The following is a 24,281-nucleotide window of genomic DNA, read 5'->3' on the forward strand; positions in this document are numbered from 1 at the left end:
GTCATCTGCGATGGATAATTGGGACCTGCTTTCCATCAGTCTATAAAGGACAAACCTGTTGCTGTTTCAGACTTGCTATGGAATGTTGACCTGGCATTTATTATTGAAATGTGGTTGGATGAGAAATTCAGTCCCCATTTGGAAAATTATGTTAATTCACTAGGACTTCTTACTGTACATTTGTTTTAAGACTGAATTTAATATACCTCAGATAAACAGCAAGACCAACAACTTTTTACATATATGCCTGGGGCAGGAAATGTTTGTGAATTTCTTTTCAGTTACCATCAACCATGGTATATAGGGATACTCTTGCAACAGCTCAAGGCTTTCTCACTGAATGTTTACCATCTCACATAACATGGTTACTTAAACATAGGTGACTTCAAGACCTGGGATGGCCGTGAATCTGATGAGGTATGGATTTATTCCGACTTATGAATTACTTTGGCTTTACTTAGGAGGTTTCTTCAGCTAAAGACAACAACGCCAATTTTCCTCCTTTTGTATTCCAACTTCATCTGTTTGCATCTGTCATGGTAAGAGACCTAGTATTTTGGTCTGACCACTGTCTGATCATCCTCAACTTAGAACAATATTTAAGAAAGTCTCTTGATACTAAACTTCTGGAATATACCATCTGATGACTACAGTCTGGTGGCTAGTGCACAGGATTAAAGCCATCAGCTATTTGTAGGCAATTTTCTGTTGTTTAGAGTTCTATGGTATGATTTTCTCACCCTCTATTTGCCTACTGTTTGACTCTGAGCAAGTCAGTTAACTAGATAGCACTGTGAGTTACCCTGAAAAGGAACACTTGTGTCCTGTTCACATACTCAGCTAAGTCATTTAAAAAAAAAGAGAGAAAAATGAAGCACCTTTATCAGTCACATTATAGACTGCAATGTTGCAATGTAGATGATTGCCATGGAGTTATGGACACATAATACAGCCAGCAGTAGTACTTCTGATTAACTTGCTCAAGTTACTCTGTGGTCCCTAGCTAACCTGACTTATTAATGATGGTGATATCAACATCTCCAAGTATATAGTGAGAAGAAATGGTCAGAGTTTGGAATGCATATGGCTGTAGATGTGTTTTGGAATGACAATCTTATTTTGAATAAGTATTGCTTACTTTTCAGTGATCTCCAAGAAAAAGGTATATTTTCTCTCTTAGGGCAACTTTATCATATCAAACTAATCAGCACAATTAATATGGGTCATCAGTAAACTATACAGCCCAATTAGTTTGGTGGCCCAAAGCGTTTTTAAATCCTCAGAACATGAGAATTACATTAATTTCTCTGAGGATAAGTTACTTCATTTAGGCATGATTTTTCTTCACTGTGTTCCTTTGAGCAGGGCCTTGATCTTAGTGCAGATGCACCTGACTTTAAAACTTAGCCTTTTATTATGCTGACATTAAAGAGACCTTTCAACTCTATGCCCTACCATACCATTCTGCAACTACTAGATTAGTTATACCTTGTTTAGAATTTTAGGTCCAATTACTTTATAATTGTGAAGTCTTCTTTTAAGAACCGATGCTGTCCATCTTTTTGTAAAGAAACCATATTTAATGCTTCCCTCAAACATTTTCGGCTCTACACACACACACACACACACACACACACATATATATATATATATATATATACACACACACACACACACACACACACACACATAGGTTTACTATCAACTGTTCGAATGACACAACAAAAAATGTTCATAACACTGAAGTCCCAAAACAAATTCCTGCATATTAATTAGTTTAGAATGTCAAAGTACATGTAGCAAAAGATCGCATTCGCACTTTTAACATTCTTTTTGCAGTTCATTACTGCAAATCATGTGATGTAACCTTTTAGCAGGGGGGCAAGCCCCCCTGCACCCCCCCAAATCCCCTACAAATTATATATTCCAACTCCGAGATCGCACTACAGTGAGGAAAAGGGTAATATCCCAATCCCTACTGTACCGCAATCTCTACTCAAATCATCAACTACATAGGTGCGAATGTACAGTGGCATTCACTGTACTGAATACTCGCAGTAGTGAAGGTCAGCAACACAAGAAACAGCCTAATGACTTTTGACATTCCTGTGTTCGCCAAACCTTCATTCTACGTTTTGATAGTAAACCTATACATATATATATATATATATATATATATATATATATATATATATATATATATATGGGATAACTACTAAATCTCGAATGCTGAAAATACCAACCCCCAAAATCACGAGCCTGATATACTGAAACACCACAATATCGAAGTATCAAAATACCGACGCTCAAAATACCGGCAGCCCACAATCTCAAAACTATGACCCTGATGTCTGAAACCAAAACATATGCACCATAAACAAGTCCCACTGTAAAACAAGCATAATCTCCCTGTGCACTTAAAACAAAAGTAAAGCAGTGATCTTTTTGTCTGCACGATATTTACACCATATAATTGTGTCCGAAATTCCACTCCAAATAATACTGTGCAGAACTAACTAGACCCAAGTACATGAAACTGACACCCAGTGCTTGCGGGTACAACAATGTCAACAGTATCACATCTTTAACAACCTTACAATAGCTCTAACAAATTCCAAACAGGTGTAAGCATTTTCATTATCAAGAACATGTTGAAACTGACTATGTCATTGGACAAGCTTCTTATGTTTCAGGGAAGGAGGGCAGCCCACGATCAACCTTTCCCACAATCCGTCCACATGGTTCTGCTCCTTAGCTAAAGCACTCATAATAACTGATAGATCAGTAGTTCTCCAGCCAATTAAACACTTCAAACAGTGATTCCAGGCTTCTACAGAATTCTGCGTTTGCGGCAAACAGGCGATTTAATTCACTAACATTCCAAAAAGGAATAGGGAATAATGGCAGAAACCTGGTAATTCCTGTTACTCTTGTAGAAAACTTTCTTAATCTTCCTATAATATACCAGTCTGAAAAATATTGTACAATTTCCCGTCCATCAGGTGGGAATGTCTCCTTTAACAGAATGAACGTAGGAATGACGTCCGATTCATTGAGAAAAGCTAAGGCAACCAATGATTTCACCGCTAATTGGAAGGCGTGATTACAATTATACAATCTACCCAACCATGTTTGCTGCACCTTTCTCCACAAATTCTGACTGAAGTGAAACATGCAGCCCTTCACTGCAATATCAGCAAAGTTCAATCTAATACTTTTCAGAGCAGCCACTTCAAAAAAACAAAGTATAAATTTCAAACTCATTTGGAAATCATGTACAGATATTAAGTAAAGTACACAGTGCCACATCATATTATATGCCCGCAAAGACTTTTTAGACATTAAACTATACATTAACAGGGCACATTTACTGTACCCTCCGTACTTTACCATTCCATGTATACTATACAATTGCCTGCATAGAACACCTTTGAAGAAATACGTCCCATCCATTAACCAGCCGGTGGTTATGCTAAGATCATGAAGGTTGTTTAGTGTAGTAAATACCACTACAGTGAGCTGGAAAGTTGGATCTACCATCCGCTTTTCGAGAAATACTCCACTTTGAAATGAAAACATATTCATCTCCAGATTCTCTAACGTAAGGTCAGGGATATGTGTTTCAGTCGGTTTACTATTAAAATTTCGAACAGCACTCCGTCGACTGTACTATAGTCGAACACGGAAGTTCAAAAATTTTAACTGCGAACTCAAAAAAACAATCTAGGAATGGGTTTTAACATGGGTCGAGGTAGGGGAGATGTTTGGAGTTCAGAATAATACTGAACACCTACCTCGACCTATGTTAAAACCGTTCCTAGATTGATTTTTTTACTGCGACATTCAACGTTTTCGAACTTCCGTTGCCGACTATAGCACAGTCGATGGAGTGCCATTCGAAATTTTAATAGTAAACCGTTTCAGTCACATATTTGTTTCTCAGCCTCCGAATTTGTTGTACAAGAGCTTTCTTATTAGGCAAACTTGCCACACACTCCAAGGATGTTGTTGACATCACATCTACCAGCATGCAAGGAAGCTTTTTCCTTTAGAGTACTACAAACTGTATATCTCTCAACCTCAAACGGATCTCCCACATGGTTGTGAGGGATACTCTTCAACAGTTCTTCACCTTCAGACAAGGAGAGTGTTACTGTCCTACCTTTGCATTTACCACTACGTTTGAGTTTACAGCACCAGTAATGTCTCATATGAGACTTCTTTTCAAGGTGATAAATATACCCATCTATTACTAGTACCTCTTTACATTTTTGTGATTGTACTCTACTATAGAGTTTACCGATTTCCACAGGCACACTCAAGCAGTCTTCAGACATGTTTGATATTGTTCCGCGTTGTACGAATTCGTGTTCTCTAACTACATCTTTATAACTTCATGCTCAATACTACAGAATGGGGCATGTCATACATGAAATCCTTCCACGTCGGGATTTTACATTTTTGTTATTGTGTTGTTTCTGTATATCAGGCTTGTGATTTTGGGCGTCGGCATTTTCAGCATTCAAGATTTAGTAGGTATTCTATATATATATATATATATATATATATATATATATATATATATATATATATATATATGGGTCTAGGACTATTCACTGAAAGCACATTTCACTGAAAGTCAAATGACTGCACACAAATCACTGAAAGCTCAATTCACTGAAAACTCAATTCACTGAAACACATTTCACTGAAAGTTATATATGGCCTTTTCCCCACTGTTGTGCGACCCTGGAGTTAGTATATATAGTAAGGGGGGGTGTAGCCCCCCTCCACATATTTTGGATATATATTAAGTTCAGAAAAGAGTAATTTATTGGAATTGCAAGTATCCATGTATATAGATCAAAATATTTAAAATAGGTGGGGGGCTATGCCCCCCACACACACACCCTTACTATATATACTAACTCCAGAGTTACACAACAGTATGGAAAAAGGCATATATAACTTTCAGTGAATTGTGCACAGTCAAATGTGTTTCAGTGAAATGTGCTTTCAGTGATATAGATATATATATATATATATATATATATATATATATATATATATATATATATATATAAAAACATTTTCTCAATAAGGTTACAGAGAAAGTGATATACATATAGTTGCTTTCTCATCTGAACTGGTCTTTAATACAGAGACCACTATTCTTCAGGCAGTATAGGACTTTTTGGTGGTAAGAGATCAAAGGTTCCATTTTGTTCTAGGACTGCTTGATTCTTTAGCAGAATCTGATGTGCGCATGTGATTCCAATTGACTGTGAGTCTACAATGGTCCTTTATCCAGAGTCCTCAAGTATTTCTTACCTGTTAGCTCTTGGGATGATGTCAACAAGTTACATCTGAAATACACTTATTGCTTAAACACTTGCTGAACTGCAGTCTTATATAGGGTTACAGTTTGGTAGCACTGCTATTTTTGGTGTAGATGCTTCCACTCAGAAATGCCATTAAAAGAGGTAAAAAATATCAAGGCTATGCTAACGATGCACATCTCATATTTGGAAATGATTAGTCATGTGTTAATATCTTTTCCAAACTGGACTGCTGTTATGCCCCCTACCTCAGTCTAAATAACAGTAATCATGACCAGCTATAAAGGATATGAAAATCCAAAGCTCAAATCCCATTGACTAGAGATTTGCACTCCTCCAGCATTACCTCAATTCACATAGATGAGCACTGACTTGCAATCATGGCCAGATGCATTTTTTTAGATCTTTGTGCTCACTTAAACAGTTCCACATAGCCTGGACCCTGACTGTGTGAAGAAATTTCTGGATTCTGTGTCCTTTCCATTACACTGCAGTGTACCTATGATTGCTAGTATTTCTAATCATGTTGGTACGACTATTTCCAGTTCTGTATTACAGAACCTACATTTGTCTGTTTTTTCCACATGTTCAATGGACTTTTTAATCCAAAGTGTATGTAGTCTACTATCCTGAGCCCCTGAAATTAACCTTTTATCTTTTGGTTTAAATTCACCTCTCCTTAACCATTCCTGCGTCAGATCCTGATCAAACTGAGGTTGTTCCACAAGTTTTCTGTATTTGCAACTATATTTATGCCTTTTCCACACTTTGTGCCTTCTCATCTGATCCTTCACCTTATATTCTTACTTTTGTTTTTTGGTACATTCAGTTGCAGCCTAATTATTGTCTACCTCTGCTCTGATTTCTATTCTTGCTTGACACCGATCTACTTCTGTTAAACTAAGCAGGGAAGTCATGTAGCTCAAGAAATGTATGATTAGTAAAGAAAAATAAAATGAATCCATAATTTCTTTCAAATGATACACTATTAGGCAGTCAGCTTAAAAAATCTAGAGTTTACATCCATTCTTTATGGACTAACAACTAGCATATAAATACTTCAGGCAACATTTGTTTCAGAGACTGAAATTTTATGCAAACATGTCAGTTAACACCAAAAATACAAAATGCTGAAACGTCAGTGTCAAATACTCATATTAATTCCTTTAATGCTCCCCATTCAATGAAAAATGTATGCAACAACCAATGATTTTTGATGGAATTTCCAGGACCTTATGAGTTCTGGAGAATTGTGCTAAATTTATTTCCAAAAGACAGATAGCCATTAAAAACATGTTTGAAGTGTCAATAGAACAACAGATAGCATCATACCTCTCAACCTGGAAACATCAAAAATCTGGACAAGGCCCATGAAAAATAGGTACAAATCTGTAGCTGATTAACGTAAAATTTGCATACATAATTACGCAACCCCGCCCACTCCAATGGAATTGTGGGATACCAACTTTCAAATGCAAACTGAAGAATAGAACCAAAATATATCACCAGAGTCCCCATGCAGCCATTCCAATGTCCCATTACCTGGCTATTTCACGCCATTTACCATAAACACTAATGTGTGCATACTGCTTTACTTCTACAATGATTATTTGAATTTTATTTTTTTACATTTTATAGCACAATGTGCAAACACTAATAGATATCTGCTAAACAAAGCAATACTGTCTCACAATGAAAACAGACTTGGCATTAAAACTCACATTTATTGAAACCCACACTACATCCAAAGAAAATGCATCTGGCCAGTGGTGGATAAAGATTACCTTTGGGCTGTTTTCAAATCAGAGGCCCCTTGCACACAAAACAACAAACATTCGTTCTTTGATGCACCTTCCTGACTTTATTAAATTATACTCCTTGTATAATACAGCACACTTGCTAGACTTAAGTTAGAGTGCATTTTAAATTTATTGTTTAAACATTTTTCCAGTAGGCAATGAAACAAAAATGTAATAACCAATAATGAAAAAAACTGCACTATTCAGAACATTTCCATCATAAAGGTCTACTTCCACACACAATTGCATTTCAAATTTATTGTTTGAACATTTTTTCCGGTAGGCAATGAAACAAAATACATGCACCAATAATGACAAAACTGCCCTATTCAGAACATTAGTCTACTTCTATGCACAATCTCTATATAATATATATATATATATATATATATATATATATATATATATATATATATATACACACATACACAGAATCACAGTAGTGTAAGCCATAGGCATGTTGCACAGCTTCTCAAACTTATTTTCAATTGGGGGGGAGCAAAAGGCCAAAAAACAGGGAGGGACACATTTTAAACATTGCTTGTATAATTTTGAAAGTTGCTTGCATAAAATGTTGTGTTACCACCATGCATTTCACTGAAGTTTTGAACCCAGAACCCTGTGCACTACAGTCAGAGCAACATACCACTAAGCTAAACCAGCAGTTTCTTGAAAGACAGGAAGACAAACTTAAATGGCTATCATATCATTTAGTGAATTCAGTTCTCACTTCTCACCATAGCTCTCAACCTCTTAGCACAAAAATACAGAACAAAGCCAATAATGGGGGAATACAGCCCCATACCTGGGACATATGTCAAATACTGAATGTATAACCCTAGACAACACACACAGACACAGAGACACAGAGACACAGAGACACAGAGACACACAGACACACACACACACACACACACACACACACACACACACACACACACACACACACACACACACACTGCAGTTACCTCTAAATAATTCCTGCTGCTTAAAAGTAAATCCTGCATCAGACGAGACAGCCTAAACGGCCGACACACACACACAACAATGGCTGCACTGAACTGCAGTTACCTCTAAATAATTCCTGCTGCTTAAAAATAAATTCTGCATCAGACGAGACCGCCTGAACAGCTGACACACACACACAACAACGGCTGCAGTTACCTCTAAATAATTCCTGCTGCTTACCGGCTGCAGTTAAGTCTAAATAATTCCTGCTGATTAAAAGTAAATTCTGCATCAGACGAGACAGCCTGAACAGCTAACACACACCCACAACGGCTGCAGTTACCTTTAAATAATTCCTGCTGCTTACCGGCTGCAGTTACGTCAAAATATTTCCTGCTGCTTAAAAGTAAATCCTGCATCAGACAAGTCAGCCTGAACGGCCGACACACACACAACAATGGCTGCACCGAACTGCAGTTAATTCTAAATAATTCCTGCTGTTTAGTGCCTCTGCAGTTGAAGAAATCCAGTTACCTCTAAATAATTTGAAGAAATCCTGTGCAGTAAAAGTAAATCCTGCATCAGACGAGACAGCCTGAAAAGCTGACATGGCTTTAAAAGTAAATCCTCCTGTATTCAGTTCCAGTATGATGCCTGAATGGCAGTCCAAGTATTCAAACATGTACATCATGCTGACATCATCATGCACGTGAGGATATCAGCTACGAAAAGTGCAAAAATCAGAAAAACAGCTTTAAAAATTTGGAAATAATGGGTTGCCACTCAGGAATCGTGGCACCCCATTATTGGGACCATAAAACTCGCTAAAAAACAAGTTATTTTGGATGGTTGAGAGGTCCGGATAGCATAGTCACCTTTGGTGCAGAAAGCTGTGGGTTCTATTCCTACACCATGAAGATTGATTGCTGACACTACAATGTAGCATAAGGGGGTTGCTGCACTCTTGAGTGTGTCATCCTTTGGATGAGACATTTAACCAAGGTCCCATCTGACTGAGTTTGTGGTAGTTCAGGTGGATGTAAAAGATCCCACCTTCACCAACTGAAAATAGTAGGGGTTCTTTATTTATATACAAAAAGATATCTTATTTACAGCATACGTACATAGTTACAAATGAACAAATATATAGATATACAAATATATTTACACAATGTTCATAATTTTCCTCACAATCATACTAAATTTTCATCTCTATTAACCCCCCCACTCCTTTTTCCATAACCAACATCTTATTTTACTTAATACTGTCATTCCTTTTACCATTAAACATAATTTTATTTATTCTTTCATTCCATGTAACCCATATGACATAAAATAATGTTTTATCTATTCTTTTAACATATTATTTACTTCTATTCTTATAATATCCATATTTAATCATATCTATCTTTATTTTATCTGTTTGTTTTATCCAGCCATCCATCCACAACCCCTTTTTCCCATTTTTGCATATGGGTTAGGATGTTACTTCAACAGTGACAATCTCAGAAAAAAAAACTTTTTTACATCGTTTAGCCCATAACTTTTCTACTCTTTTACATTTCGAAAACACAAGTTCAGTACCTTCATCTTCTTGACAATGTAAACATATTCTGGGGGATTCAATAAACTTTGTGTAGGCTTCCCGCAGAGCCTACACGGAGTTTACATGTTAGCGCAACAGTGTACGAGCACGTCAGCATGCAATGCATATTAATGAGGCACAGCACTCCTAAGCTAGGTTTCGTTGCTTGCAATAGTGTTGCTGGCCTTAAAACCTTGTAAGCAAATGTGGATAGGAATTCCATGTAAGATAGACCACCTACGGTGTGCGGATTTGTGCAGAATGCCACAGTGATCATGAGGGCTTTATAAATAGTTGTCATTCTGTTAGTCCAACACTTATGCACAGAGGCCAACTTAATGACAGGATAAATATGTAACTAGTAATAGGGGCACATTTGACGTAAGTGTCACATAGGAATATGTTAGAATGTAACACTCTCGACCTCTTAAAGTGAGAAATGTGGACAAAGCCATAACAATGGGGGGACAAAGGGCCAGAAATAGGAACAGATGTTTAATATTGCACTTCCAAACTTAGGTTGTATATTAGCATGAACTTTCTGAAGAACATGAAGTTTGAAACTCAAATCTCGGTCATCAGTTTCTGACTGCACTCTGCAATGACCTGCCAAAGATCTGCCAGGAAAAAATGTTAAGAGGGAAAGATCACAAATATGAGACAAAAACTGCACACTCTCCACAGACCAGGACAGTTGAGAGGTATGCACTCAAATGTATGCATTACTGAGTCACTTCAGTCCAGAGATCATCCCAGTGATATGGCAGAAAGCCACATATTTGATAAGGAAAACATCAAGACATCCTTGAAATATCTGGACAGTTGAAAGGTATGAATGTGAAGAATATGGTCCAAACACAGTACAGGACAGTGTACCTATGGTCCAAACACAGTACAGGACAGTGTACCTACAGTTCCTGGCAAACTATACTGAAGCTGTATTAATGATTTGTTACAGGACATGGGACTGCCATGTAAAATGATCACTCAGAGGAATTGTGTGTATTGAATAGGGACACACAGATGAATTGTAGGAATGAACACAGGGAAAGAATACAGGTGAAACTCCCATATGTACAGCAGAGGCAGGCATATCAGTGGAAAATGGCTATAGCAGCAATGCCAAGCACATATTTATATGGTACAGTACAGACTGCACAGTGAAAATGTGCTGTCTGATTGTCACACAAGGTGATATAACAATGGAAAGGATGTGTCTGTGAGATAAGCATCCTTACATGAATAATGCAGAGGACATCTATCAAGGATCTGACATACAGATGGGGTAGGGTACATATTGGGAAGCTGTGTAAACTGTTATACCTGAATATGAGTGTACTCTCAGCAGAGGTCTCCAGAAACATGGCCACAGGTAAAGGACCATGGCAAACATTACAAGAACCAACCACAATCATGGACAATATCAGAATAATACCACCACTAATCTCATGACTGTGATACAACATATGTGATTTGGAGTGATAACAGATGAGCCTGCACAAGCACACTTGACAACTATTATGATACATCCACACTCTATGAGGGAAACCATACACGCTGTCCTGGTAATGTAATATCTGCAGGAAGTGTTAGGAGGGACACTGCTATACCTGCATGTGACAGTATAGACAAAACAGGCTAGTTGACTTGTGTGCATGGCAAATATCTATGGCACAATCCACACTGTCACGAATGATATGCATGCCATTAATGTTATCAAACACCTATGTATGCAGTGTGTGCATAAGCTGAACAAGTAGCCCACATGCATCTGGTGTAACAGCTCTCTAAGGCCAGGAACACTGCACCAATGAGCCCAGACAATATCTCAGGATGCCTTCCAAATAGCATGAAACATGATCTATCAGGACCTCTGCAATTACTATTTAACTGTAGCTTCCAAACATGCTTTGTGCCTCATTAAATGGAGAACAACAACAGTCGTTCCTCTGCACAAAGGTGGGCCATCTACAGACCCTGGAAACTACAGAACCATAAGTCTCATTAGTCTTCTATGTAAAGCCATGGAAAGAATTATCATGGAAATGATTAACAGTGATATAGTAAACCTAAAGACACTGGACCCAACCCAATTTGCTTTCATCAAGGGCAAGTAATGCCTACGCAACCTGGTGGACTTCTTTGAGAAGGTCACCAAAGTGATGGATGAGGGCAAAATGGTTCACACTGCCTATGTTGACATGGTCAAGGCATTAACACACTACATCACTCAGACTTTATTGACAAACTCAAGAGGTTAGGTACAAACCCATATGTCATCCAGTGGTTAGCCAACTGGCTCACAGACAGGACCCAGGAATTTAAAATTAGGGAGTCCACCTCTACAAAGAGGCTAGTCATAAGTGGAGTCCCTCAGGGAATTGGTCCTTGGACCACTCCTTTTTAACATTTACTTCTCTGAAGTCAAGGCCAATGTCAATGGTCTCTGGCTGACTAAATTTGCAGATGTCTGCAAATTAGGAGCTGTTATTGAAACCCACACTGGCACAAATTTTCTTCAGGAAGGGCTGACACAGGCAAGCAACTAGTGTCAGAGACAGGAATTAAAACTAAATGCCAAGAAATGCATAACAGTATCCATTGGGAAGTCATTCACCCCTGTTAACTATTATATTGACAACACACCACTTAGAGGTGACCCAGTAGTCAGAGACTTAGGAACACACACAGACAATAATCTAACCTTTGACCATCATCTGTCTACAGTAATGAGGAAATCATTCTATGTTGCACAACTTATAAACAAAGGTATAGCATCTAAGTCCAAGGAAGTCATTTTTCCACTGTATTTGGCATTCATCAGAGCTATCAAGTATAATGCTTCCTTTGGCATGCACCTAAACAGGCATATCCAACAACTGGAATGTCCACAGAGGTTCCTCACTAAAAGAATACAGGACATACGGAAAATGTCCTATGCAGGACAATGTCCTATGATAAAAGTGTAGATTGCTATCAACATGTGTTACTGTGTTTGAGCTTAGGGGGGTGCAATATATATCATAATTAGCAGGGATACATCATTGACAAAGGTGAGAAACAGTCATTGAATGCTTACATTCAGTCAGTGAGTTTGTCACCAATCATCAGTCTGTGCCAACCCCTACTGTAATATGTTACCATCATTAGGGGACTCTATATGAGTGTGTCCCGTTAACAATCATCTGCAAATCTGGTAAACCATGGGCTATCTACTGCTGTCTATACTTCAGGGAAGTATTTCGCAAACAGTTGAGGACCCAACACAGATCCTTGTGGCATTACACTGGTGAGCAGGCTGGTGTTTGAGGTTCAGTCCCCAACTTTGAAATCGTGTGTTCTGTCATTGCGCCAGATGGTTCTCCATCTAGTACTGTATGGCCTAATTCCCAGATGGGAGATTTTCACTATGGGACATGAATGGGGGATAGTGTCAAAGGCCTTGGATAACTTAACATAGGTAGTATGTCCTATTATCCCTAATTCAGGTCTTTGTGGTCAGCATCCAAGAAGTCCACAAGGGTCAGTAAGCAAGATCTACCTTTGACAAAACCAACATGGGTATAGTCAAGTGTGTTGAAGGTCACCTGCGTCCCCACGGCTATGGTCCATGCTAATTCCTGCAGTAGCCTTACAGGTAAGGCTACTTATGCGTATGGGTCAATAGTTGTAGTTATACATGTTACCAAATTGATGAGCATTGCATAGCACACAGCATTTGATATTACATTTTGTAGTGTGGTTGATATATGTGTGGAAAAAGTACTGAGACCCCAGGGTTGTAGTGCTTGGGGGATGCTAACACATGGATGTATTTTAAATATATGACATAGAGTTAAATAGGGCCCTCAGTTTGTAATGTTTTTACATATAATTTCATGTAATACAAAGGAAATGGACTGTAAACAGCAGTAATACAGCATAATACATACATTTCCATAGTACAACAACCAGCGCATTTGCATGACTGTTACAAAACTGTATAGGCATGCGAGATACACGTTTGCGCACTCCTAAGCATTCCACAAGTGTGAGACACATTGCTAAAGTCTGACAGTTAATATTGAGTCTATGAAATACACTTGCTGCTTAACTGTCTCTGTGGCAGCAAGTGTTAATGCATTGATGTATTTGTTTTTTGGGACATACGGTACTGGTTTAGAATGCAGGTGTATGTCATACATTAAAATACTTTTTATTGCAGAGCGATAATGCAATTGTATGAATTATTTATAAAAGATGTGTTGCTGTGTATTGGCATACTGCAGTGGAGTAAAGTGTCATTGAGTAGAAGTAACCACACTTGTTTGTCACTGCTCACTGTTGGTGCATGATTCACACCTCTACGCACAAATGGAGCCCAAAAAATAAAGGGATCCATTGCTTCTCCAGCATTGTTAAAGTCTGGCAGTTAGTATTGAGTCTGTGGAATATACCTGCTACTTAACTGACTCTGTGGCAGCAGGTGTAAATGCAGTTAATGCAGAGCTACATTCCTTTTTGGGGCCAGATGATATCGGGTTCGATTACAACTGTATCTAATACTTCTAACTACTTTTGAATTCTGTTGATGTGCACTGGTGCGAGATGCGAACCATCACACAATAATGCAGTAAGTAAAAGAAATGAGGAGGATAGGACAATAGTGAAATGAGGAGCAAGCAAGGGGAAGAATAAATGGAAAGCAATAGGAATGTGTAGGAGGGAGGCAGGAAACAACCATAGCTATCCATTTCAACAGTAAAAACTGATAATATATGCAGAATATTAGCTGAGTTTGGACTGTCACCTCCAGAGAGAGGGGTGACCACAACACAATCATGTAGTATAGCCAATTGCACAAAATCAAGTATGTCAAGAAGATGAGTGTGTGAAATGGAGAGCTATGTATGGGATGATTTTTATTTATTTTTTTTGTAGGACAAGTACCCGTTTTTGTTTTGTTTTTTTTTTTGAGAAAGAGAGGAATATTGGGGAAGGGATGTAGGTATGTCTGGGTCTGGTAAGTTGGGTAAGTGAAGAAGCAATTGTAGACAGAAAGGCAAACAAGACAAGAGACAGAGATGGTGATGGGCACAAGAGGTTGGTGGACACCATGGATGAGATGAGGGTGGGGGCATACAGGACCCATGGTTGTCAAGATGGGTGACAGTGATAATTGAGTCCTCACCTACAGGACTGTCATCACTGCTGCCTCACTCCACCACTGGCTGGAGCACTTGATATCTTATCCTCCTCCTCCTGGTCCAACATAAAATGAGGAAGAGCAGCCCCTCCATCCGGTGTAGATGTGCATCAACAGTGTGGCACACAATCCTACATACCACATGCCTCCCTCATCCTTGCCAAAATAGTGCCATGGGTCCTAACATTGCACTCCCTTTCCATGGCAGCTGTGGAAAAAAAAAAGAACAGAATACCATTATGAATACCAGTCTGGCCTATATTCAGCTTTTAAGCCTTACAAGTACTCTCTGTAGCTGCTATTTACACATCTGTGGGATATCCTCCATCATAAATTCCTCAATCCAAGCATCAAGGGTACCCCTCTTCCTCCTCTGGAGGTCATTGTAGTGATGTCTACATTGGTCACCAGTGTGGGGTATACCAATGGCACTGGTTACAGACCAGGCCAAACTATCACAAACCTCTAACTTATACTGGGTCCCAGAATAGTCCCCCTGCAGCAACCTGTCACTGTGAGGTTTCACTAGGAGTCCAACAAAAATCTTGGACTCCTAGACACCCACTCTCTGAGCCCTAAATCTCATACCCTCTCCACAAACATCTGCCATGTCTACCACAGATTAAGAGCAATGGACAATGATGGTTTCCCACCAGTTCAAGTTATTAAATTTACTGGGAGTGTGCACACTGTCTGAAAATGTTGCACACTGCTTACTATTGCACAAACATGGTGCTCGGTGGTACGCCCTTCCCAGCAATGTGTTTGCACAATGGTAAGTGGTGCACAACAGTGGCAAGCAATGCAATTTCAAAATTATTTCATGTGCAGGCATTTGTGTGTGTGTGTTTGACAAATGTGAAGGCCACGGCAGTCCACAGAGCATAAATATACTTACAGGAATATAGTACACAGTATACCCACAGTCATACATTTGATAATTAATGGATAATACATAGATAAATAAATGACTGACACAATACTAATGTCAGCTACAATATGTCAAGTGTAATAGGTGAGATTGACTATAATGGGAAGTGAAACATCATTAATGAGCACTTGACATCTCCTTCTCCTCCTCCTGGTCCTACATAAAATGAGGAAGAGCAGCATTTCATTGCTATAAACTGCAATGTCATAACAGTAAAACAAAGGTTGCACAGCCTGTAGTAGAACCCAGGACCATCTGCAATTTAGCCCTATACTTACACCTGCTACCACAGGATTATTTACATAACATTCCCTATATTACTATTCATTCTTAAGGTCTCACTGTTAACTGCAGTGCAACGTCACTATATGTAGAATAGTGCCTTTTTCAGCAATGTCATAAGAGCAAAATTCCTGATGTAAAAATACCCTCAAAAGACAAAATCAAAGTTATGCTGCTTAATGATAGAGGTGTAAATCAGAAACTGCACTCACTGGAGGCACTACTTATTTGGGAAGATGTTGATGTGTGTGCAGTCACAGAGACATGGTTTACGGCCACAAGGAGTACTCCGGCCATGAAAGGCTATAATGCCTTCCACATATTCAAGTCACAAAATGAACATGAAAGAACCAAAGGAGATGTATCCCTTTTCATAAAAAGACAAATACACCTCAAGACTGGTTAAGCAGTATGACTCCCTAGAGTTACTCTGAGTCCAACTAACTGTAAGAAAGACCCCCCTTCACATCATTGTTAGTTACAGGTCCACCAACATGAACCATGAAAACCACACAGTGCCTTCCTGGACCTGCTTAAGTCATTCATAATACAGCCAAACACCTAGGCATGGGTGACATTAACTGTCCTTCCATCGATTGGGATACATATATGAACTCAAACACACTCGCCCTAAGGTTTTTGCACTTTGTAAACACAAATGCTTTGTAACAGTTAGTCCACACCCCCCACAAGGGGCTGGAATGTCCTTGACCTAGTACTCACCAACATGGGTGATCACTGCACCACGCCATGTGTGACACCCTCCCTGGTAACTTCTGACCATAAATCAGTCACGTTCAATGTAACAATCGTACCAGACCACCCACCCCCCCCCCGGATCCAAAAGGTTGAAAAGTTTCTCCAAAGCAAACTACAGCCTCCTAAGTGATAAATAGTTTCAAACCTCCTGCCACCAATGACAGTAGAGACTTCTATACGGAGGTGTAAACAAATGCAAGAATGGATCAAAACTTGCTCATGAAAAAATAAGCCACTCTGGTGGACATCTAGCATAAATAGATTATACAAGAGGAGAAATAAACTAATGTTCAGGAATTAGAGGGAACACTATCAGCAGAAGAACAGCCTCCATAGCTTACACAAGCAAATGAGACATCTTGTAAAGTCCTCTAAAGCTAATTACAAAACTAAATAAGCACCCATAGCTAAGGATGATCACAATGCATTCTTTATCTCTGTCTGTAATGTAAAAGGGAAGACTCAGCTTTGCACCAAATTCATAGTGGATGGTACCAGTCATACTGAACCTGAAGACATCACCAACCTGTTAGCAGACAGGTTTGGCATAAATTTCAGACCCCTGTCTCTAGCAATCATACCACAAAGTATACCTGTCACCAGTTCTCTACCTATTATCTCCAAAGAGCAGGTCATAACCACACTCACCAAGGCCAAAAGCACAGCTTCTATTGGACTGGATAACATCCCAGGCTGCTTACTAAATAGTGTAAAGCAAGAGTTAGTGGAACCACAGGGTAATCTCTTCAACCACAGTCTAGGTAGTGGCTTTGTCCCAGCAGAGTGGAAAACAGCAACTGTAATCCCCCTTTGCACATAGGGGGGGGTCCCCCTCAACCAATCCAGGGAACTATAGAAACACAAGCCTGACCAGCCTTGTCTGTAACCATGGAGAGAATCTTCTTGGACCTTACCAACAAGGACATTGCTGACCTTCAAACTCTGAACCTAATACAGTTTGGCTTTATTAAGGGCAGACCGTGCCTGTTAAACCTGGTGGAATTCTTCAAGAATGTCACCAAAGCCCTGGATGAAGACAAATCAGTTCATACTGCCTATCTCAACTTGGCCAAGGGCTTTGACACAATCCCCCACTCAGGCATCACTGAGAAAACTACCCAGCTGGGGCTTAACCTATACATCATTAGATGGGTAGCCAACGGTGTCAACAATAGAACGCATACAATCATAGCTGGGGATTTCACATGTACCTGCAGGCCTGTTTCCAGTGGTGTTCCACAGGGGTTTGTGCTGGGCCCCCAACTGTTTGGAATCTATTTCTCAGAAACTCAGATGATAATGGATGGCCTATGGCTCACCAAGTTCGCCAATGACTGCAAACTGTGTGCAATCATTTAATCCCCAAATGAAGTTAGGATACTGCAAAATGCACTGACATAAATAAATGATCATTGCAAAAGCCAAAAAAATGCAGTATTATCCCATATGGAAAAGGAGAAGTATTTGCAAATTACACTAAAAGAATACCCCCATGTTCCAACCCAGTGGTGACAGATTTGGGAGTGCAGTTTGATAGCAACCTCAACGTTGATCATCATGTGTCCACGGTAGTAAGGGAGATCTTTTACTTTGCACACCTCGTAAGTAAGGGTATAGCATCCAAGACTAAAGATGTTATCAATCCACTGTATTCATCCCTCATAAGAACAATAACAGAGTACAATGCTCCCTTTTGCATGTATCTCACCAGACACCTGCAGCAGCACACCAATTTCACCCAGAGGGGGGGGGGGGACACGGATACACACACACACACACACACACACACACGTTACACATTTTGTCTGACTGGCCATCTGTTGTTTTATCCCAATGTCTGCCTTCTTCTCCTTCTTACTCACAAACACTCACCAACCTTTTATATCATCCTAGGCTTCCTGACCCCCCACACAACACCCCGTGCAAGTGATGATAACTGTGCCATATCCCTGTTTTCTGTCTTTTGGATTCATGGATGCAAAAACTGTATCTGATGCTCAGAAACATTTGTGCTGGAAAATCATTAAAGAGAGAAGTTAGACAGCAGTGATACACATTGCAGTTTCTGACTTCACAACCCTTACAAGAGCATGTACTAGAAAATTGTGAAATTATGATGCTATCAACTGTATAACTTGCCAAGGCCAATATAAGTCAAAGGTACAATGACCAGTTTAACAACATAAATGCAGACATACTAAGCACTAAGTTAGCTATGCACCCTGAGCATTAGATACAGCTTTTGTAATCATGAATCCAAAAGACAGCAAACAGGGATATGGCACAGTTATCATCACTTGCACAGGGTGTTGTGCGTGTGGGGGGGGGGTCAGGAAGCCTAGGATGACATAAAAGGTTAGTGAGTAAGAAGGCAGGCATTGGGGTACACCAACAGTGTGTGTGTGTGTGTGTGTGTGTGTGTGTGTGTGTGTGTGTGTGTGTGTGTGTGTGTGTGTGTGTGCCCGCACTCTGGGTGAAATTGGTGTGTGAGTGTCTACATGAACATGGCAAGGCTCTGTGCTAGCTCTACATATTGGTCTGTTGAACAGGTGTAAGACATGCATGGTACAGGTAGCAGTTCATCATTGTCACCTCCATCCATGAGAACTGGCTCTGCCAGGTGTTGCACTAGCACATCCACACCCACAGTTAGATGCAGTGCTGCTACCTGAATGTGGCCGATATCTGTTTGATGAGCTCCCTTCACCGGGACACCCAGGACCATGACTCCATGGCCTGCCACATCTGGGTGTGGACAGCATGCTCACTGATAGAGGGTGGAAGTACTGTCACTATGGGAGCGTGATCAGGAATGGCTATATTAGCTGACAGCAGATGATGTGACTGACCTATATCCAAGAGGATGCTGTTCCCCTCCCAACACACATTCCATCACAGACACCCCTCAGTCCACCACAGATACCCCTTGTTCCAATGTGTCATTCAACCAATCCAGTAAATCAGCAACAAAGTGGAGGCGATCATGCATGTCAGACTGTGCCACATCCACAACCCTGATCATTTGTCTAGAGCACCTATGGGAACATGCCTGTGCCTCCATGATGACCAAAAACTTAGAGTGGCACGGAAAATGACACCTGCACCAGGTGGAAGAGGGACAGCTTGCCCCCTCTGAGCACCCCTATCAATCCTCCTGTGTGGCACCTTGCCCACACCTTGGCTACGGCCAGACTCAGGCACTGAAGCCACAGTAGCCACACTTCCCTGAACAATGTCCTCACCCTCCCTCTGTCCAATGTCTGTGGGGTCAGTGGACTGGGTAGCTGTAGGCCTATTGGCTTTGTACGATGTGAATGCAGGGAATGGCTGTATATCAACCTCTGTGTCAGATTCAACCTCTGCTCCCCCAACTGTGCTTCAGTTTGGCAACCATCATCATCAGAGTCAGTTGATACACTGACATCAGGTGTCACAGGGCTTACACTCCCACTGTCATGATCACCTGTGATAAAAAGCAAGAAACACAGGAATACATTAATACCTGCACTACTATAGTGCAATATATGCTAACAAAATAACAGTGCTGCCACTATTACAGACAGCACAGCAATACACACAACAGGCTTGAGGTCAAAATCACACAGTACAATACTTCTTTAAATTAATCGGCAGTACTGACATAAGAACATTTGGCTTACCATCTGTAGGAGACATAATGCTGTAGTCCAGATGGTCCTGGAAGAAGTTAAGCAAGAGGTAAGAGCAACATTGTCACAATTAACAGTAACACATCAGGTAATGCATTTGCCCTTTTATATGTGCATTAACTTGACTTTCAACAAGAATGTGTCTGACAACTCCAATCTAAGCATATAACTGCAGCAATCTTCAATCCCCCCTCCACAATAAAAGACACGTGACACAGAATTAACATTAATTTCAATTGTTTGAGTATACAACAGTATTCAACTGTTCAGATAACAAAGCCTACCTGGAAGCACCTCCTGGGATGTGCTTGGTGTCTCTGAATGTGTTGCGCCCATATCCAGGACATGCTGTACTGCAGTCTCCTGGCAGCTGTCTGAATCTCTGATATTTGCCAGAAACTCTTCATTGTGGGATAATGGTGGTTCCCTAGCAGGCCATCCCCTGGTAACCATTTGGTCATGGTCCACTGCAGCTGCTTGCCTGCTTACAGATGTGATCATGTCAGTGGCCCTGTGGTGCACCTGTTTGTATGTTCTGCCATGGCCTCCCACAGCACTGACATCCTGAACAGTCTGCTGCAGTATTTGCATCCTACATCACATATCTCCCTGTCCACTTCCCAGGATCAAAGCACAATTTTGTAGAAACCATCGACAATTACTTGGTTTTCAGCAATCACTGAAGGGGGGGGGGGGGTCACGCCTGAGTGACATATTTGAAGGTGTCGTAAAAGATAACAGAAGTATAATACACATAAGTATCACATAACTACAAAATAACCGTTTCCAGATAAAACAAGAAAGGTAGTCAGTCTAGAGATGTGAAATACTAACAACAGGTAGAATGCAAAGCAAGGACAGTAACAAGAGCAACATATCCTTGTTTGCGCCAAAACAGTAATTCACCTTTACCCACCCTAAAAAGAACAGTTCATTCTTGTTTATGCCAAAACAGTAACTCATCTTTGCTCTTCCCCAAAAGAACAGGCAAATGATACATTTTGCTAACAAAACATCCTTGAAATGCTAAAAGTGCTATCAAAGGACCTGTTCCTGAAACATTTGTACATATTTATCACACAACATTCCATTTTCATGTATTGTCAATCATGCATACCTCTGAAATGGCTTCACAGACAAGTCCATGCCATCAGTACACTTCTAACTAATGCATACAGATAAAAGTGTAAAAGCCTTTGCTTCACATTATTCTTAAATACATTCCAGCATATGCATTATGTAAGTGACAAAATGGTAGCATACATGCTGAAGTTCAGTACTCCTCTGTACAGATATATCGTGAAGAAAAAGCATTTTTGCAGTTTTCCAAACTTATACAACTCTCCTCACCATCACTTTGGCTATCTACACATTTGTCTTTTTATAATGGTGTAGATTATTAATGGATTTCATCTGTCTATGTCTGTGTTTCATATAAGCTAATTACAGCATAAGCAGCTGAATTGCATGCTAATCAACCAATCTGGTAGCGCTATTCAACAAGCTATAAAGTATACATGTAGACTCCATGCTGTTTTTTCTGTGGATTTCAAATCTTTAGTACAGACACAGAAAGCCTACATGAACAGAATGTTATGGATGGCTGCTGTTTAAAACATTTGTATGAACTAGAGGCTGAAGCCAATGTTGCTGCTGTCAGTAGGCCTAGGCTGAGAAGTAGAAGAGTTTTCAGGCCATGTTTAACTTATCGCAACCTACATGACATGGAAATTGTAGAGCACTAAAGGGTGGACAGGGGCACACTACAGGAACTCTGTGACCTCTGCTACCCTCATCTCAGAGCCAGAGCCACAGCCAACTGTGGGGGAACCCATCCCAGTGGAAACTAAGGTATGTGTAGCCCTTAGAATCTTAGCTACAAATACCTTTCAGACACCGAGAGACATGCTAGAGGTGACACAGGCATCAGCATGCAGGATTCTCCACCATTTCCTGGATGCTATGCTTAAACATGGCAATGAGCACATATATTTTCCCCATAGCTCTGAGGACAGGGCCAGAAACATGCAACAGTTTGACAGGGTAGTGCACTATCCTAAAGTACTGGGTGCCATAGATTGCACTCATGTAGAAATGAAGGCACCACCTGGGGAACAGGGTAGGCTCTACATCAACAGAAAGGGCTATCACTCTATCAGCTACCAAGTCATGTAAAATGAAAAGGGAATCATCTTGAATGTGTGTGCTGGCAACCTTGTCAGTTAGCAAAGAAATGTCCACCACGGAACTGAGACACCAACCAGTAGTTGTTTGCAAAAAGTATAAAATCTTTTATTCCACACGAAGGTAAAATAAAGTATCCACAAGCACTTTCACCCGGATGTTCCGAGCTTTCTCAAGTTATTTCTTTGTTGTAAAGCAACTGCTTATATAGTTGCTAAACATCAATTAAGTCACAAAGCTCGTAATTAATTATACAATTGTGCAAAATGAGTGGGACCTTAATTAGACTCTTGTAAGTTCCTATTAAAAATTACAATTAAGTAAACAATATTACTCTTTTTAAATTTTGAACCAATGTTTGCGTTTGTCAAATACTTTTTACTTAAAAAACAAGTACATACCAGTGTCATTTAAAATATATTGATAATGATCCACCAATTAATAGTTGGCCCAGGTTTAAGTTTTAAGGCCATTTAAATCCATTTCATTGCATGAATATGCACTGTAATTTTTATGAATAATCATAGAAGTAAAAATAGTAAATAATAAAAGTAAAAATACCTCGCCCCCCCCCCCCAAGCTCCTCATAGTGAATGTGTTCTGTAACCACAAGTAGTTGTCCTTGCCATATTAAAAAACAAACATGGCTGAACATTCTTTGTAAAATTTCTTTTATAAAATTTTATTGTGACAGAGAGGTTGTTGTGAGTGTGTGTACCTTAAATTCATTCACAATCTGGCCCTTCTAAGTTTTAAAACTGGCTTGATACTAATTGTATCATTTAAACCTGGCCAGCTACTAGCATCTAATCTTAACTGCCACACTAACTCTCTGTAGTCGAGGGTGGACTCCCAGTCCCCCCCTCGAACCTCATGATCTACTTGTTCTACTATCATGAATTTAAAATTGTAATTTGGACATAAAAGGGAATGCTTATATAATGCATTGGTTTCCTTATTCTTCGCTATCTCGTAGAAATGTTCATACATTCTTTTTCTAATTTCCCTTTCCGTCTTCCCAATGTAAAAACTTTTACAGAACATACATACCACCAGGTATATCACCCCCTTAGAGTTACATGTAAAATATGTGGGGGATTTTATCCTCATTTTTCTTGAAGGCAAATATACCCCCGTGTCATCTAGAATTGCATAACATTGGTGACAAGCCCCGCATTTGTAAGTACCCATTTTCTTTGTTCCACCTCTATCTCTTCTTTTTCTCTCAAACATCTCCTTGAGATTTATTCCCTTCTTTCTAATAAATTTTGGTTTGTGGGGTAAAGTGTTCTTTAGTTCTTCATGGGACATCAGTACTGGCCAGAACTTACTAATAACCCTTTCTATTTCATGGGCTTGGTCACAATGTGTGTAAATAAATTTAGGTCCAATAAATTCATTTTGTTTAGTAACAGATGCTTTGTTATCCGTGTGCTCCTTCCCCACCAAAGGGTAATAAGTTGAGTTTCTTTTGTCCATTATTTCTTTAGATAATACCTGAAATAAATCCAGAGGATAACCTCTTAAGGTTTTAATCTGTTAAGGATTTGTTCCCAAGCATACCACAAGAAATGGGGTTACAGTGGTTCAGTGACTTTTTC

Source organism: Protopterus annectens, chromosome 14.part0, assembly GCF_019279795.1.
Source record: "Protopterus annectens isolate FY-2018-M chromosome 14.part0, PAN1.0, whole genome shotgun sequence".
Taxonomy (NCBI): Eukaryota; Metazoa; Chordata; order Ceratodontiformes; family Protopteridae; genus Protopterus; species Protopterus annectens.